General features: G+C 32.9%; 1 protein-coding gene across 3 annotated transcripts in view; it reads left to right on the top strand.

The window, feature by feature from the left end:
• The first annotated feature begins 776 nt into the window (after nt 1-776).
• LOC123673236 (glycogen-binding subunit 76A) overlaps nt 777-18,784 on the top strand; it is a 53,502-nt gene continuing 35,494 nt past the window's right edge. The window contains exon 1 of one of the 3 annotated variants that reach the window (XM_045607704.1): nt 777-1,063. The gene's annotated coding sequence lies outside the window, so the exon portion shown is untranslated. Of the gene's footprint in view, nt 1,064-1,119; nt 1,360-16,998; nt 17,127-18,784 lie in introns of those variants that run through there. The other 2 variants (XM_045607705.1, XM_045607706.1) reach the window with 2 other exon arrangements.

The following is an 18,784-nucleotide window of genomic DNA, read 5'->3' as shown; positions in this document are numbered from 1 at the left end:
CGTTTAAATCATTCATTGTAGAGCGGTCGAAGTAAACGTGCCTGCATCAACAAGAAGTTCGCGCGAATTCCGCTTGGAAATATCAAATAATTTGATCGCCGACAGAGCGCGAAATTCGGCTGAAACAGTTTTACGACCGATACGACTGCACGTAGGACAGCGCTATTATATTCCAAGGTTTGATATATCGCGTTTGGTCGCGTCGCTCTAATCGCTCGCAATAATTCGCTCACGTAGGACACAGCGTTAGAACTCGAGAGGTTTATCACATTAGCTTTGCGCCAACAAATCATAGTGTCCACAGTCCATTATCTAGAGCTCCTCGCCTAGCTAATAAATGTCAGGCTGATATATTTTTAGTATCTATATTCACCCTGAAGAAGCTCTTCGAATACGGAGCTCTTTCTAGTCCGCTGGCATCTCAGATCTGATTTTGCTCAATGCCCAAAATTAATAAAAAAACTATTGGAAGTGTGTATTTCTTGAAAGTTTGGCTTTACGGATGAGTGCTTGTTTATTTATGTTCTTGTATATTTCAATGAAGATTTGTTATTGTTAAAATTTTTCAACAATGTAAAATGGCTTTGCCGTCTGATTAATAAATAAATGGTATACAGACTCTGCAGTAATGTCCGTAAACGAAATCACGGAAAAACCTCAACCGCATGTTGTGTGACCCCCCTTATCCATTTATTAACACCAAACGTTAACATCAACATTATCAATCCCGGCCGGTGTCTCAGAAACGCGCGGGTACCAAAATAGACGCAGATGACCGCCCATTACGACGGCGGCGGTGTGGGCATCCGAAGGGACACCCAGCGCACACACACATCACGGGACGCGTACCAGAGGGGGCCGTACTCGTAAAATAGAACCGCACGAAAATCAAACGGTGGTCCGTCCGAGCGGAAAGTTCGTCGCATTTCACCATCGCGGCGTTACTATCGCCGGTTCGACCTTGAGTGTCCTTGTAGACCAAGTGCGGTGTCGGGCAAGCTACCAAACGTACCCCCAGTGGCCGTCTTGGCGCAGAATTTCCCATTTCCCGAGATTTGGCAAGGTTGGTTGATTGAATTTTTCTGTTTGCACATTATCGATACATGTCTGTGTTGTGGAATGCTCAGTTATCGCGGTGCCTGGTTGACCTAGGTCGCATACGTTCTTGCTCTCGCACGCTCACGCTAGATAAGCGGTACCGAAATCCAGATAAATTCACAAAAAAATGTTTTCACGGATCAGTTCAGTGTCCGATACGGCGGGTAATATAACGAGATGAAAAGATGTCGTGTCATCAGCGTTTTTGAGTCGTATATCGACCGAGGAATTTACCTGTTGCACTCTCGCAGTTCAGAGGGGGTGAGTTTTGATTGAGTTTTGAAAATGTGGTGGAAAATTTAGGGGTGGATATCACGCGTTGAAATAAAAAATATTTGTTTGGATCGAATTTCCTTCAGCTTGAATATGAAATCGATGTAGAAAAGAATAAATCATTAACGACAATAAACAACACAACATGATATCAATAGACACGACTCTTATTTTCAAAGAAATTGAACTAATTTTTCGAATTTCATGACTCTGAATCTGAAAAACTATGAACTCCATAATATTCTAGTACGTGGTAGTAAAAATTAATATTCATCATAAAATTTTGTGGTTTATTATTCTGAATTAATAATATTTATTATTTTTAATAATAATATTAATTGGTTCATGCTTTTTGATCGACACAGTGTTTTTTGAATTGAATTCACAAACAAAAATGACAGATACTTGGGATCATTTTAAGGAAAAATCTCATAAACATGGACCCGCAAAGGCTTCGTTTTCGATATACAGGGTGTTTTTTTTTCCCATAATACCTCTTCTCCTCAATATATTAAACTCAAATTTAGCATAGCTATTCCAATTTGAAGTTTCCATCATATACTCATTTTGAGTGCAAATCTACAGGCTAATATTTTTTCTGGAAGAGTGCACGCTTCTTTCCTCCAGAACTTTATTTTGAACATTGAACGACCACTAGTAGTTTTGAAAAATGTAAGAAGGAACTTTGGTCCAATATTACACTTTTTTGTCGTATCGGCTCTCTTTTTCGAGAAGAACAACATAACAACATAATTCATTATTCGCCTTCATTCAACATATTTGAATCTGAGGTTATTAGTTCTGCAATCAGACTTAAATTTTCAAACACTTGAATCCCAGAATAAGTGACGTTGGACAAATACAAGTATTATGATTGTATGTGATTATACTTTTTTGATTCCTTAATTTTTAGTCTTTGAAATTAATGATTATGATTCTTGTCCTTCAAGGATCAATTGTTGAAACTACGAAATAAAAGTCGATATAAACACCAAAAAAGTTTTATAAAAATAGCTTCTACAGTCCTCGAGAAAAACTCTTGACGAGGACTACATTTGGGTTTTTTATTTAGTGTAATGTACAGAGGTTATTCGAAATAATGAATGAAATTGGTTGACTCTGAAATTATCAGTTAACGATTTGTCGGTAAGGAAAAATTTTTTTTAGGGATTTCTTTAACTCTACAAGTTATTTACTATAAAATTTTCAATGAATTAAAATAACTCGGAGTTCAATTAATAATTGTATTGTCATGCCCCTTACTTCTGTAGAACAGTATATTATATTTGTTGCAAACAACATTCTCACCACAGGTTCCCAACATGCTAGGTTCACATAAGTTCAGGAAAAAAGTTAGGACCTTTCTATACTGGTAGGGTCGAGTGAAGACAGCCATTCTACCGTAATATGTAGGTGGGTGATATATGTCAATAACAGTTATCTTTTCATCGGAATTTTCCTAGAATACAGGAGAAACGCTTTTATATCGTCTTATGCTCGGTCTTATGTTATATGTGTGTGTCTATTCGATGAAACGGAGGCTCAAAAGCAACCGACAAGTCAGTGCTATGCTCTTCAAATTTATTCAATATTATGCTTGAATATTCTGTTTTTATAATCTATACACAAGGTGTATTAGATTAGATGTGAATCTTGGAAGACATGTTAGTATGACTCATTTGAGCCATATTTAGTGACAACCAAAAGTCAACAGTTTACGAGATATTTGAGTTCTTGTGATTTTTAAAAGATTTCTTACCTTACTTCACTTTTCGTCAATTAATTCTATGTTGACCAAATTGATTGTAATTTTGGATTATTTTCGTTGCTAGAGACAAGTCCGGATCTAACACCTAGAATAGTAGCGAGAGGATTGAGAGAAAATTTGAGGCGGAAAATAACAACCGAAGAAATAAGAAAATGGGCACGTGCTTGTATAAGGAATGCTGGATATCATTTCAAACATAATTTGTGAATACATTTCCTACGGAAATTTTGAGGGTAATTGCAATAAAATAAATATTTAATTCATTACTTTCTTTCATTTGCTTCTTTTCCCTTTCAAATCAAAATCTGCTAAAATGAAACTAGTGCATGCATTTTAACGATTACTTATTTTGGAAATGAAGAAGGAATTTGGTAAGTTTTCACAATAAGTTTGTCATACACACTTTGTGAAATTCCAAAGTTGCAGGCAAATTTATATTAGAAATTTAGTATTTTTTCTTCATACACCAACTTTCGAATCAATCTAATTTTATTCAACATTAATGCTTTTTTTATACATATCATATCTTCTTCTGATTAAATAATCCAAAGTTTAAATCAAACTTAGCAAACGTAGAAAAAATTGACGAAAAATGAAGAAAGGTGAGAAATTTTTCAAAAACCCAAGAACTCAAATACATATTTCCGAAACTGTTGTTTTCGGTTATCGATAAATATGGCTCAATCGACAGCAAATGAGTTATACTGACATCTTCTTCAAGGTTTCCATCGAATTTGGAAACATCCTTATATACATATAAAAGAGGATCTATGAATATTATGTAAGGGCATCACGTTCAAACGACTGTCCCAAATTGGATTTTTTTTTGTGAAAAGGTTTATACAACAAAATATCTCGAAAAAATCACCGAAAAATAGCCGAACTCAACCTTTCTCGAAAATCTCAAGTTTCTACGTCCTCCTGTGCGGAAGTTTTCGTGTATACGGACGGACAGAATAGAATTTTAGAACTGGTTCGTCATAAGTGAGTCAAACGTTATCGTTTAAAACCATTCTCAGCTCAAAATTCGAAAATACAGACATTTAAAAAAAAATTGAAGCCGAAATGTTGTGAAAAATGCTCTAAAAATCATGTCGTATTTAGCGAATATTTCCGCGTTATTTTTATTTCGTTAGAACGTTTTTAAAAATTCACGAAAAATGACTTACGTGAAGAAAGTTTGATGAAGTTGATATTTGGAAGGGTGACCGTTGGGTTAGACATGAGATTTTCTCATGTAAAGCTATTACTTGGCATTTTCTAATTTTAAACGTAGATTACCAACGGGGTTATATATAGGAATCAAATAGCGCTAAACTCCCGACTTATCATCAGTTCTCGTTCCTCATCTTCTATTTAACCTTGAATTGAAAAAATGCCATGTGTCATTTAGATACGACAAAATATCCCTCAGAAAAATACCTTATCAAGTATAATTAATTCAAAATGAAATAGTAATTTTCGATTCAAACTTGCGTGTAGCATATAAACCAAATATGGAATATTTTAATATTCAGAGCCGTGACCTTGATTGTCGATAATTGTTCGCATACTGGTTAAACAGTTACACTGAATTAACGATTTATATGTAGTATCAACAGGTGAAACTTGCGATAAAGATTTATTATAAGATATATTGAAATTTTACACAAATTCTTTATTAAACATTAATCTATCTTTTGATATTCATTTATCAAATATCAGTTCATCAATGATACCCATTACCTACTGTATCAAACAGAAGAAATAATGAAATTCTTCTTCTAAAGATTTATTGATATATGACTTGGTCTTTACAGAGTGGGTATCTGTAAATTTTCGATATTTCTGAATTCTTATATTGACTAAAATTTACAACAAAAAATTCTATGAATTTCATAAGAATTTATTGTATTCCCCCTTCTTTAATTTGAAGAAATACTGTAAATTTTACAACTTGGTTTATTTTCTGAACCGAGGTTCCCGGAACAGAGATCATTCATGAATCATGATCATGAGGTTTCACTCACTGATGACGAATTCGTGGGCAATTTTAATTCTGTCCGTCCTTTTAGTCCATTCCGGCCAGGATTTAAATCTGATAACTCTCGAATGGGTTAGGTTTGTTGATGAGAAAAACTCGATTAGGGGTTCCGTCAATACGGAGTAACTGGTTTCTTCATTATCAATCAAAATAACTCCATATTTTTGATTTTTGCCATTTTTTCGTGAATGGTGCTTCTAAGGATAATATTGTCTGGGGAAAATCATCATTATTTGAGCTTATGATTTAATTTTTGAATTCATTTACAGGGTGTTACAATGAAAAAAGTGTACTTTTGGTCTATATCTTCGTGTTGAAACACCATGTATACTTTAAAATAGTTTCAAATTATGCTTCTAACTATCCTATATACATAACAATAAAAGATTTTCAAAATATTTTCATTTACTCCCTCGAAATGGGATCCGCGTCTGCGATGAGTCATCCGGTATATTCGAAAAAGTTTCTTCTCAATGACGATTTGAAATTTTATGATAGTTTATTTTACCATCCAATATAATCTAAATGGATAAATTAAAAATGAAGACATTTGATGAGCTTCACTAGTAGGTAGGTTTAACCAACAACTTGACTTGAAAATCAAGCTCGTGAAAAATAATATACTTGAGCTTGGCTTGACTCGATTTTAAATATTTATTGCTTGACTTGATATCAAGCTATGTACTTGATATTACTTGAGCTTGATATGCACGCATCGCACGGCGTATTAATATTTCTGCAATCTCGTGCGCGCATAGACTAAACAAGGGGATTCCTCGAGCGCCGAAAGACTGAAGCATTCGCCAGTGCGACTTAATCAGTAGTTTTCTCATATTTCTATAAAATATATTGGTAGATTTTGGTTGTTTCAAATATCCAAAAGCTGGAGCCACATTGAAAATATAGGTTTGAAAAATCATTGAAAAAAAGACTCGGAAGAAGAGAATATAAGAAACAATAGAGAATTTATTCAGAAATTATTACACACTTATATGTATTTCTATAAAAGACTAAAAAGAATGGAATTTCACTCAGGAGAAAACAAAACGAGTTTCGCCGAAGCAGCAATATTGGAGGGCGGCAATTTCTACTTTTTCCGAGAAATCCGAATTTCTAGAAATACCTACGTATTGGATAAATTTATTTAATATCAACGAATTTCACAGATGACTTTCCATATCGAATCAACTGAAGTTGGGCGTGGGCGCATTCGAATATAAAATAATGGTTCATCCGCATCAACCTATTGTTTCATTCTTTCAAAAAGAAAAAACAAAATGTTCAAGTGCTTTATAAAGTCGAACCTCGTCAGAAGAACTTTGGCAAGGTTGGGTCTAGAGGGGCCGCAAATGTTGGAGGAGACATTTTCTACTTTTCCCGAGAAATCTGGATTACTAGAAAATTGTATTGAATAATGTTTTCAACGATTTTCACACATGATTTTTTAAATAAGTTTTTTGGATCAATAGATTATTTTCTATTTTGTTATGATTTATAATGATTTGATTATTTTTCTATTTAAAAAAAGTTGATATTTTCGGTTCTCTTATACAATAAGTTTAATAAATAAAAGTGTTTTTTGCAAGGTTCCTTCTCATTTCTTCATTTTTTTTTTATTGATATAAAACTCCACAATAAAAAACTGCCAAAAATCGAGTAGCTTGATATGATTCAAGTACTTGATAAATAAATACTTGACATGACTTGAGATTGAAAAACTACTACTTGACTTGAGCTTTACATGATTTCAAGTCATGTCAAGCCAAGCCGTGAATCCCTAACCACGAGTTCTACAACATGTAAAAATTAGGTAGAATTCTCCAAATTTACCGAAAGCCAATTTCCTTTTGATAGGGTCTGTGGTCCTCTGAAAGGAAAATTAAATTGGAAAACTCATGAAACCAATTAGATTTAAATACGTATCAGCAAACTGTTGATCAGAACGGTTTTTTTTTTGATCGTGAGTTTTTCCTGTACCCAGTCGACCTTCAGGTCGAATCTTTCAGTCGTATAAACACATGTAATCGGATCTGATTGATCTAATCGATAGTAGTTACGTTATGTTAGTTTCTTTATTTTTCAAAATTTCTCATTTCCGAATGTGTGCAGTGAAAAATCACAACTGTTGTCAGGTTTTCGATCGTCAGACATAAGGTCTTCAGGTTGAGTCGTTCGATTTGATAGTAATGGCATTTCAGACATTTTTATCAGATCAAATCGAAAATTTTGATCGCCGATTGGTGGGATCGAACGGTTTTCCTTCACTCATGTGTATATTCAGTAAATGTTCGATCTAAACTGAAAAATTCGACTTGACGATTGTCGTTGCATGAATAGTGCAGGAAAAACTGACAAACGTCAAAACAACAGTTCTGATCGGCAGATTGCCGGTACGCAAGCGCGTAGAAATGGGGGGGGGAAATTGGGGGTTATTACCCCTCCCCCCAAGATTTTCAAAATATAAAATTTCAGAAATCTCGGAAAGATGAAGAACGAAAATTTTTCCATAAAATAAATGAATAATAATTATTTTACTTACCTTTGAAATCGACACGTCAGTAAAAAATCGGACCCCTTTACGGTTTATGGGTTTATTATCGCTTTCAAGATGATAGCCCAGTCATATTAGGGCTTTCACTTCGGAATGAAAGATAATAAGCTGCAAATTAGTATGAACCTTTGTTTTGTCATTCTAAATGTTGTCTCAAAAGTCACAATCGTTATCGTGTCCGCGTCTCAAGATATTCAAGGTCAAAGGTCACAAAAATCGGTTTTTCGCGAATATCTGGCTTCCTATCGGTTAAATGAGATTTGCATTTATTATAAAAGTTGTAGGCTATAAAATTCCCTACAACTTTTGTTTAAACTTTTTTTTCATACGACCAACCGTTTTGAAGGTAGAGCGCGAAGAGTGCACATCGTACAGTCATATACGGCCTAATGCAAGGTCAAGCGTGAGTTATGGTTATCAGTACGTTATAAAGTCAATTATTTACTTGGAAATTATAATTATTAAACAATGCCTATTATTTATGTACTAACTATTAATTATTTATATTTAATTAAAGTAAGTAACTTGATTATTTATATATAATTATTCATATTTAACTATTTAAGTATAAAATATTATTAATTCTGGATTATATATTTTAGTTTTATTTTAAGTTAAAATGATAGTAAGAGTATATATTTTACACATATTTTTATTTATTATTAAATACGGCATAATATACGTTTATCAAAATGTGAGTTCAAATATCAAAAGTATCTTTGTTGATTTTAATTGTAATGAAATTGGAAATGGAAGCTAATTATCTTCTTCTTCTTCGTCGTCTTCTTCTTCTTGTCGCTCAAAAATGTTCGATTCATTGTCATCATCCTCATTATCTGTCATGTTCATCTCCAAACCTTCCAGAATATCGGGATCATATGTATTTTCTTCATCGGGATTACTTGGATACAGTGAAGCGTTGAGGCAAGCTTGTCCGTTGCACTGGACGCAAGCTAAAGAACATTGTAGCCCTGATTTTCTGCATCCACAGCGGGAACCACAACCATTTTTGCAATTGCAAAATATTACGTTTAGTAGTTCGGCTGGTGCTGGAGGTAATAACGTTCGTATGGGCTCCAGGATTTCATTGTCAAGCATCCAGCCCCATTCTTGAGGTTCTAAGTCCTTCCCTAACCACGTTTGAATCTGGTAGTAGACACGTTTTATGTGTTGATGAGCTGCTACACTTGTTGGTGGAAGTGTTGACAGTTGTACAGGTTTATTTAGTTTTGTAAATTTGATGAATTGCGTGTAGCGGAAATGATCAATGTTGTCCTCAGATTTTGGAGCATTATATAATGCCAACAAGATGCGCACTCCATTTTCTAATAATGTTTGTTTTGGGCAGTTTTCTTGTTGAAATAATAAATGTTGATGCAATAATAACATTTTTACTCGTGTACACTTTTCGACACTCGGAATGCACATTTACAGAACTTAAAGTATTTAAATAGTCTATATGCCCATCATTTCTTTCAATACTTGCAGTTTTTAAAGTTTGTAAACCACGTACGACATTCACAGAAACACCTTCTGAAAGTTTCTTATCACATATAAAACACAAATCAGCCATAGCTCTTAAAACCGTACGTCCGTAGTTGCAACGGTACAATTTCCAACTAACGAATAATCTTGACTCATACAAAGTGGAGAGAGTGGCCTTGAATACTATAGAACATCTGTCCCGGCAATGAATAGAAAAGGGCATAGGGTAGGGACAAGTATTTCCAGGTATATAAGTATTGAGAAATTTACGCGTTTTAAAGAAAAGATATATAATGTCGTGTTAACTTAAAATAAAACTAAAATATATAATCCAGAATTAATAATATTTTATACTTAAATAGTTAAATATGAATAATTATATATAAATAATCAAGTTACTTACTTTAATTAAATATAAATAATTAATAGTTAGTACATAAATAATAGGCATTGTTTAATAATTATAATTTCCAAGTAAATAATTGACTTTATAACGTACTGATAACCATAACTCACGCTTGACCTTGCATTAGGCCGTATATGACTGTACGATGTGCACTCTTCGCGCTCTACCTTCAAAACGGTTGGTCGTATGAAAAAAAAGTTTAAACAAAAGTTGTAGGGAATTTTATAGCCTACAACTTTTATAATAAATGCAAATCTCATTTAACCGATAGGAAGCCAGATATTCGCGAAAAACCGATTTTTGTGACCTTTGACCTTGAATATCTTGAGACGCGGACACGATAACGATTGTGACTTTTGAGACAACATTTAGAATGACAAAACAAAGGTTCATACTAATTTGCAGCTTATTATCTTTCATTCCGAAGTTGACCCCTTTTTTTACCTAATATGACTGGGCTATGAGTACTTTTATTGAACTACGAGCTCATCTTTGTCCGAGGTATATTATTTTTCTATATCTATCCGCTTTCTCGGCCTCGCCGCTTATTTGCCATCTGTGATTTTTGCATTCGTCATCTGTATACACCCGTTGTTTTCGGTTTTTGTATCATTCTTGTCACAAAATTCCAATATACAGTTATCAAAGAACGGAACTGAGTAATTCGCATCGAAAAATTGTCTGGGCTGTGTTGTACAGGGTGGGCAAATTTCGATGTTTTAGCACTACAACTTTTGAACCAGAGGAGATAGACAAAATCTGATACCCACTTCTCGATCTCTTTTTCTGAGAAATTAAAAAGGGTAGTTTTCGTTTTTGGCCACCTTCTTTTGTTTTCGAGTTATGAGCGAAAATTGGAAAAATGGCGAAATCGAAAAACAGTTATATCTCCGCTAATACTGATGATAGAGCTCTGAAATTAAAACATTATACAGGCACTTTTTCACGTAGAATCCAGTGGCGTGCTTGTATTTTCAAAAGGGTTTTTAATTACGAAGCTATGACCCAAAGTTATGTTTTTTTAAATGGGAACACTTGATTTTTGTGCCATTTTCTGAAAGCTTAATTTTTCCTGATTTCAAAAATATATAACATCGTATGATTCGGATCAATATAAATAATAGAAAATGGCCAAAAACCTGTTTTCACCTAAGAGTCTCAATATTTCTATGGTTTCAACTGTTGATGAACACAGAAAAATTGAGCTTTCTATAACAAGAGCAGTGTCCTTCCGTCAATCTGATTATTCCTATGCTTTTCACTTATTTCTACAAAATTCGAATCTAGATATGTTTTATAAATTTTTTATCTAAAAATTGATTTGGAAATAACGGAGAAACCACAAGATCGAATTTTTCAATCGAAAGAGTTGTATTGAGATGCATGTATCAGGAGATTATTTACATAGGTCTCCAGAATCAATACGCACAAGTACCAATCCATTTTAAACAGCATATGAAATAATGCATATCTGATTGAACTCAACACTTTAATTACGAAGGGACAAACAAGAAATAATATTTAACCTAATAATGACAACAATTGCACAATGCACAGTCGACACCTCTTCTCGATATTTCAATAGATGAATATTTGAAACTGTGTTCAAGCTACCTAGGAAACTTTTTCCAAGTTCGTTTATCTTTTCGAAACTATTTGTATAAAATAAATATAGATTCGAATTTTGTAGAAATAAGTGAAAACCATAGAAATAATCAGATTGACGGAAGGACACTGCTCTTGTTATAGAAAGCTCAATTTTTCTGTGTTCATCAACAGTTGAAACCATAGAAATATTCAGACTCTTAGGTGAAAACAGGTTTTTGGCCATTTTCTATTATTTATATTGATCCGAATCATACGATGTTATATATTTTTGAAATCAGGAAAAATTAAGCTTTCAGAAAATGGCACAAAAATCAAGTGTTCCCATTTAAAAAAACATAACTTTGGGTCATAGCTTCGTAATTAAAAACCCTTTTGAAAATACAAGCACGCCACTGGATTCTACGTGAAAAAGTGCCTGTATAATGTTTTAATTTCAGAGCTCTATCATCAGTATTAGAGGAGATATAACTGTTTTTCGATTTCGCCACTTTTCCAATTTCCGCTCATAACTCGAAAACAAAAGAAGGTGGCCAAAAACGAAAACTACCCTTTTTAGTTTCTCAGAAAAAGAGATCGAGAAGTGGGTATCAGATTTTGTCTATCTCCTCTGGTTCAAAAGTTGTAGTGCTAAAACATCGAAATTTGCCCACCCTGTACAATTTATTGTGTTTCATTCAAAATGCCATTTACTAGTGAAGACATCAGTTTTGAATTGACTACATCTACAGGGTGTTCCTAAATTGGAAATACAAATGAAAATGACAGATTTCTCAGATCATTAAAAAAAAGGCCTATAACATGAGTTCACAAACGTTTTGTTTTTGAGATACAGGTGTTAAAGCTTAAGTGATATCCTAATTTGAATGCAAATCTACATGGTAAATTTTTTCTAAAAGGGTGCCTGCTTCTCTCCTCCGAAATTATTTTTTTGAGAATCCTTGGTAGTTAAGAAAAATTTGATAAGAAACTCTGGTTTATCACTAAACTTTTTGGTTTGTTGTAGTTTTGTCGTATCTGCAATCGATTTCGAGAAAAAGAATCAAACAGCTAAAAGATTCTCAGAAAAATCCAAATTATAATAAAGATTTAGTTAGGTAGCTGTCATAAATAAATTAATTATAAGTTTTGGTACTTCTTTGCCAACTTTGTAGCGAAGATTAATAAAGATTCGATAAACTGGTTAAGCATCACAAATAATAGAACTACAAGAAACTCACTGTAGGTATATCGAAAACAAAGCGTTTGCGGGCTCATGTTTATGGGCCATTTCATTTTTAAAATTATCCAAGGAATCTTTCATTTTCATTCGTAACTCCAATTCAGGAACATCTAGTATGAGATAAGAACAATCGAATGGGTAATAAAAAAAATAATTTGGAGTAATTTGGTTCAAACTTCTTTATCAAACCTCTTTTTATCACATTATGAGTTGAGTAAACAATGTGGTAAAAACATTTTTTTCGATGACACCCCCCAAGAAAAAAAAATATCTATGCCCTTGCCGATACGTGAATAGGCCCTTCAATAATGTATCTTATAGGTCAATGTGGGATAAGTTGGGTGTTAGGTTCATTAAAACTAAATGAAGATAATAAGGAATCAGCAAGTGCCATTATTCTTGATTTCTTAACGAACACACGTACCTATACGAACTTTATGATGAATAAATAATTTAAAATAGTTGACAATTGTCTTTAATGCTTTCAAGTCCTTCCGATTAAGTGAACCGTGAAGAGATTTATTGCCCCAACCTCGCAGCATTTAATCATTTTATTTTTCATGTAGGCGATGTAGTAAAGATTATTGCAAGTAAATCAACTATTAAGATAATGACTGCTAGTCGGTGCAGCCGCTGACTAGACGAGCCTAAGGTTGCGTTTCCAGGTAATCAAAAAGTAATCAATACGGTTTGCATTCAGTGAGATGCAAAAATTGAAATCATCAATGGTTTGCTTTATACGCTCGTAATATTCAAATGATATGTTTTGATAAACTGTATAATATCCATAATCTTAATTGCGCTAAGTTCATTTTAATGTGCAAATTACTGCATATAGAATATTATTTTTTTTTGGTCATAGTAACAAAATGAAATTAATATTACACTATAGCATATTTTCTCGTATAACACTAAATATTTCAAATTATAGTGTAAAATTTAATTATAAGAATACCTCGGTTTATAGGCAAAATACGTTCAGAAGTTTCGGAATTTTGTTCTCAATAATTGAAATAATGCTCCGATTGATCTTGTATTAGTTGCGAAATAGTAAAAAACAATTTTGCAAAATACCGTTAGGTTCTTATAATTGGCACATTCTACCCTCATTTTTCCCTGAGATAGTTTGCCAATTTGAAAAGGTATCACCCTTAATATCTCGGCCCCCAAGCAAAATCCAAAAAAATGATTAAAAAGGTAAATTTTTTTTCGTAGGTGGACATTTTTACAATTTGTATAAACCCGATGAGCGTGATGACCGCAACCCCTAAAATCTTAAATGGGAAAAGGGTTGGTGTTTAGTGATACCTAGTTTAAAAGTTAATTCGATCGCCTTTTCAAAAATGCTATACTCCTAACCTTTTTGTGATTTTAAATTTAATGAGCCAAGGACTCTCAGATCATATCCAAAATAAATGGATTGGTAGAAGAGGGCCTATTGAATGGCCACTACGTTCCCCAGACCTGACAACTTTCGATTTTTCTCTCTGGTGATATTCAAAGTCGGCAGTGTATAAAACACAACCCCGTAAAAAAATTGAAAGTAGGGGACAAGGGTACACACTGCATGCTGAGAGGAATTCAATTTAAAAAGAATTATATTTCTGTCTACAAAATAATAGATCACATTTTGAGAATCTTTTATAGTGAAAAACTTTTCATTATTTTTCATTGCAATTCTTGCTATCGTAACTATTCTACTCTTTTCTTTTGATTATTTGTAAGTACATACTAACAAAAAAGATCAACTGTATGGCATGTTTGAAAAGGGAATCGAATAACCTTCATATAAAACAAGGTCAAACTCAACCTCCTACCTTTTTAAGATTTCAGGGTTAGGATTTTAGGGTGTCATCAGGGTTGATATTAATTGATTGGAACCAACCGTATAATATGTCCCCCTACGAACCAAAGAGTCCTTTTTTTAAATATTTTTCTGATGAATGGCATGTCTCAGCTTAGATTACATTCAATTTTTCGTGAGAAAATTTCATGAATACGAATTGGAAAAAGCGCGCAAAAGCTCCTGACTACAGGTAATTGCTTTTCTTATGTTTTTAGATGTAGCAAAATTGTAATTGAAGATTTTTGAGTGCCTTTTTAGAAATGAAATTTAACAAATATCGTAGGTCGGTTGGAAGGTATTTTTCTTCAGGATTTCGTTGTATCGGGGTCCCAAATTAGTTTTCTAGTGAAGGGATCTCAGAATCCCGTTGAACTAGCAAAAAATGAATGCGACATTATCGGGTTCGATTTTTGAGAGCATTAATTTGGTGAAAACCCCAATCTCATAAATTCAACTGTTTTCAAGAGAAAATTGGAAAATGATGAGAAATGAGAAGTTCTCATACCTAACTACTTTATTATTGGTGCTATGAACATGAAACAAATTTTATGATTGATTTTATATCTAATATATATATCTAAGATATTTATCTTAGATTTTTTCTTTTGGTCACATTCAAAGAACAACATAGTTCAATTTGAAAATGTTGAAATATGGGAAAAATCTAACCGTGTTGAATCCGTAGACCTTGGTGGCCACCTACTATTTCAATTTTCTGGAATTCACAGAGTATCATAGATTGAAACTTGTTTGATTTGCCGTGTGAAACCGAAACTTTTGATGGTTTTTATGTTTTGATGAGAAATTTATATGATGTTATATATTTTTGAGAAGGGAAAAGTTAAGCGATTTCATTTGTTATAGAAATATATGTATATGGTTCACATTTAAAAAACACAAGTTTCTATTATAACTTCAAAACTAATTGCAAAAGAAAACAAACAATTACAATGACACCAATGAATTCTACTGAAAAAAGTGCCTGTAGGATGTGTATGTTTATGTTGATAGCATCAATAATGAAGGAGTTATGAGTGTTTCATGCCATTTTCCAATTTTCTCTTATAGCTTGAAACCAGTTGAATTTATGAAATTGCGGTTTTCACCAAATTAATCCTCTCAAAAATCGAGCCCGAAAATGTTGCTTTATACGCTCGTAATATTCAAATGATATGTTTTGATAAACTGTTATGTTGATAGCATCAATAATGAAGGAGTTATGAGTGATTCATGCCATTTTCCAATTTTCTTTTATAGCTTGAAAACAGTTGAATTTATGAAATTGCGGTTTTCACCAAATTAATCCTCTCAAAAATCGAGCCCGAAAAGGTGCCATTCATTTTTTGCTAGCTCAAAGGGGTTCTGAGATTCCCTCCAGGGCCGTCGCTAGTCAAACTTCCGCCCTAGGCAGAGACCCAATTTAACGCCCTAACAGAAGTTAACTCTGCAGATTAATAGAAATAAATAATGGATAATCGGGCTCCAGGGCCCGCTCTAGAGTTTCTGCAGGTTTTTCACTTTGCAAAAGAGCAGGGGGTAGGCTCGAACAACCAGATGATGCGGATTAACCATTATTTTTAATTCGGAGAATTGAAAAGAAAAATAATCCAGAAGCCGCCCTAAGTGGCAATAAAATTCAGCAAGGTTTAGCGAAGAGAATAATAATATAACTCGTAAACAGGACTATGAGGGGATTAGTCAACATATGGATATTTATGAGTATAATGCATAATGCGGCACCTTTGATGGTTTTTGATGTTAATTAAACTTGTCGGTATTGCTTTCTGTTGTTGCTGACCGAATCAAATCTCATTCGATGCTTTGAATATCTAAACATGCGATACCGCCCTTGAATTTTGCCGCCCTAGGCGACCGCCTACCCTGATTCCCTCACTAGACAACGAAATTGGGACACCCGATACATATTCAAAAATTCTAAGTTCGGAAATGTTTACACCTCTCCATAAACTGAATTAACTTGTAGTTGTCGCTCCTTATTTCGTGTAAATAATTCATTATTTTATGATCTGTATAATTTTATAAGCCGTTTAATGTTTTCGTGAGATAAATCCACCATGAATGACTACCGTAAAGCCTCATGTAGAGCTATTACTTTCCTTAGATTGCGATAAACCCGATATCAAACGTTTTATGGATTGTTCATTATATGATCTATTTGCGATCGTTATTCACTTTTCATTTGTTATCAGAATATGAGGTCTGAAAGTAATGGGGAATTTGTGCTGTTAAACTAACTGAGAACTTGCAACACCTTTTCTAGGAATAAGTAACTCATGGTTTTCCAGTCACACCTAACATTTTATCGGGTGTGATGGCTGTCTATCCCTATGCGTTCAGTTTTTATTTCTTTCAATGAATTGTGATCGTTTCGTTTACACATGATATCTTTTTTTTTGTATAGTTCCTTGAACCCAGAATAGAAAGCTGAACTTGATTTGTACTATTCAATGTCATCTGAAGGAGCTTCCTACGATATGAAGGATTTAGGTAGATAGTATATTTTTTCAATTTTTCGTTTTACGTGGTCTGAATATAAATAAGAAAATGGCTTAGATAATGATAAACATTAATTGTGAATGTCATCATGAGCAATCGTAGATATCAAAAATTTTGTGAAACGAACGACATTGATGATGACAACAACGATCATTGAATAGCTCATCATTTTTGTTGTTGGTATGTTAGCAACTGTTAGCGTTGTATTTCACTTAATTTTTCCATTCTAGCTTCATTTTCTCAGTTTACCTCAAGTGTGTTGTGCTTTTTTTACAATGAATAACAGTATCAAATATCAAGTTTGTATTCGGACTGGAATGACTTATGAGTATGTATGTATTCTCTTAATAATTACTGTATTGTTCTTAGAATAGTTTCTATTGATATTTTCCCTACATTTTGGTCCTTGAATAGTGAGGAATTTTGTTCGTCTGTTTTTTCGACGTGACATTCGAAGGACCCATTTATATTTTCAGATAAGTTATATCTAATTTTAGTTTTACTCGTCATTGAATATTGACTCACATTAAGTGTAACAATTTGGGAGGATATATGACTTCATTTATGAATATCTATAAATAATTTCAGTTCGGACCAAAATGTGACAATATGAAAAGAGTTAGCTTTTAAAATCGGGTTTCTCTAAAATTTCTATTAAATCAAAAAGTGACAGTTAATTTGGAGTAAGTAATTAGGTTTGATTGAAGGAAGTTTGCTTAGTAGCAAAAACTCACCAATTCTAATGAATTGGTTGGTTTTTGGTTTTGATCTTACTTGGACCCCGTTTTCAGTATATGTATAATTTGAGATGTGTAACATCAATACTTAATCAAATAAAAAAAATAGGAGGGTACTGATGTTAAGTCTGTAGCTTTTGACTAATCGATCATTCATGCGTCAATTGTACCTATTGTTATGAATCTTCTTTATTTTTTTTTTATTTTAGAATAGCATAATTAATTCAGAATTTGATATTTCGATCCAATAATCAATATAATTTTTACTTATAAATATTTAAATGACTCTTTCCTCAGGAATGTTCAATAATTCAATTCAGGAAATACGAAAATTAAATAAAAATGGAATCTCGACTATTTATAGTTTTTTCAGATTTCAAGAGAAATTTGAAAAAAACTATAAATAGCCGAGATCCAGAGCAGAGATTTCAGTCAGTGAAAAAACATAGTATCTATAGATAACATCGCTACAATCAAGATATCACAGTTTGAATAAAAAAAAATATATGGAAATAGAAGACGTCATATTATAAGTAAATATTGAAAGTAATCAGGTTCAATTGTTCAAAATTGAGGTTAGCTCCAGAAATATAGAGAACTAATTACCACAGAAGAGGATTAGCTGGTTGGATAATTGAAGATTGATTGGCTGGTTGAATAATTGAAGATTTTAGATAAGTAATTTTTAGATTTAGATAGGTATTGGAGTCACTAGTTTAATTTCCAATTTTCATCATCAATAAAATTTCAAATTTCCTAAATTGAATTATTACCCTCCTGAGAAAAGCCATTAACATATTTAAAAGTCGAAATTATATTGATTATTGGATCGAAATATCAAATTATGAATTAAATATTCTATTCTAAATAAAAAAAAAACAATAGAGACGATCAATAACACTATATTCCTATATACAATTCTGTGCTCTCAGAATCATAGAAGCTCTGACGTCAGTGCTTCTTCTATGATTCTGATGACACTCGAAACAAAATTTCGTGTAAAACCTGGAATTGCTATTTATATTTAATTATAAAATCTCAACTCAGTACGATCTGTTGCCACTGAGTTTTTTTCTATATTTCGCCTAGATTTCCTATAATTCCAATGGCGGTATTGAACTTGAAATTGTTATTCTTAATATACACTGTAAATATAACTGATATTCAGAATATTAATAAACGGAAATATTATCAAATAAGAAAGAGCTAAATGACAATTGAATCATAGTAGTGTTTTAGGACAGTTGATAATT

The sequence above is a fragment of the Harmonia axyridis genome, chromosome 2 (genome assembly GCF_914767665.1).
Source record: "Harmonia axyridis chromosome 2, icHarAxyr1.1, whole genome shotgun sequence".
In the NCBI taxonomy this organism is placed as follows: domain Eukaryota; kingdom Metazoa; phylum Arthropoda; class Insecta; order Coleoptera; family Coccinellidae; genus Harmonia; species Harmonia axyridis.
Note: the sequence above shows the minus strand (reverse complement) of the source record. Positions and strands in the feature narration are given on the sequence as shown.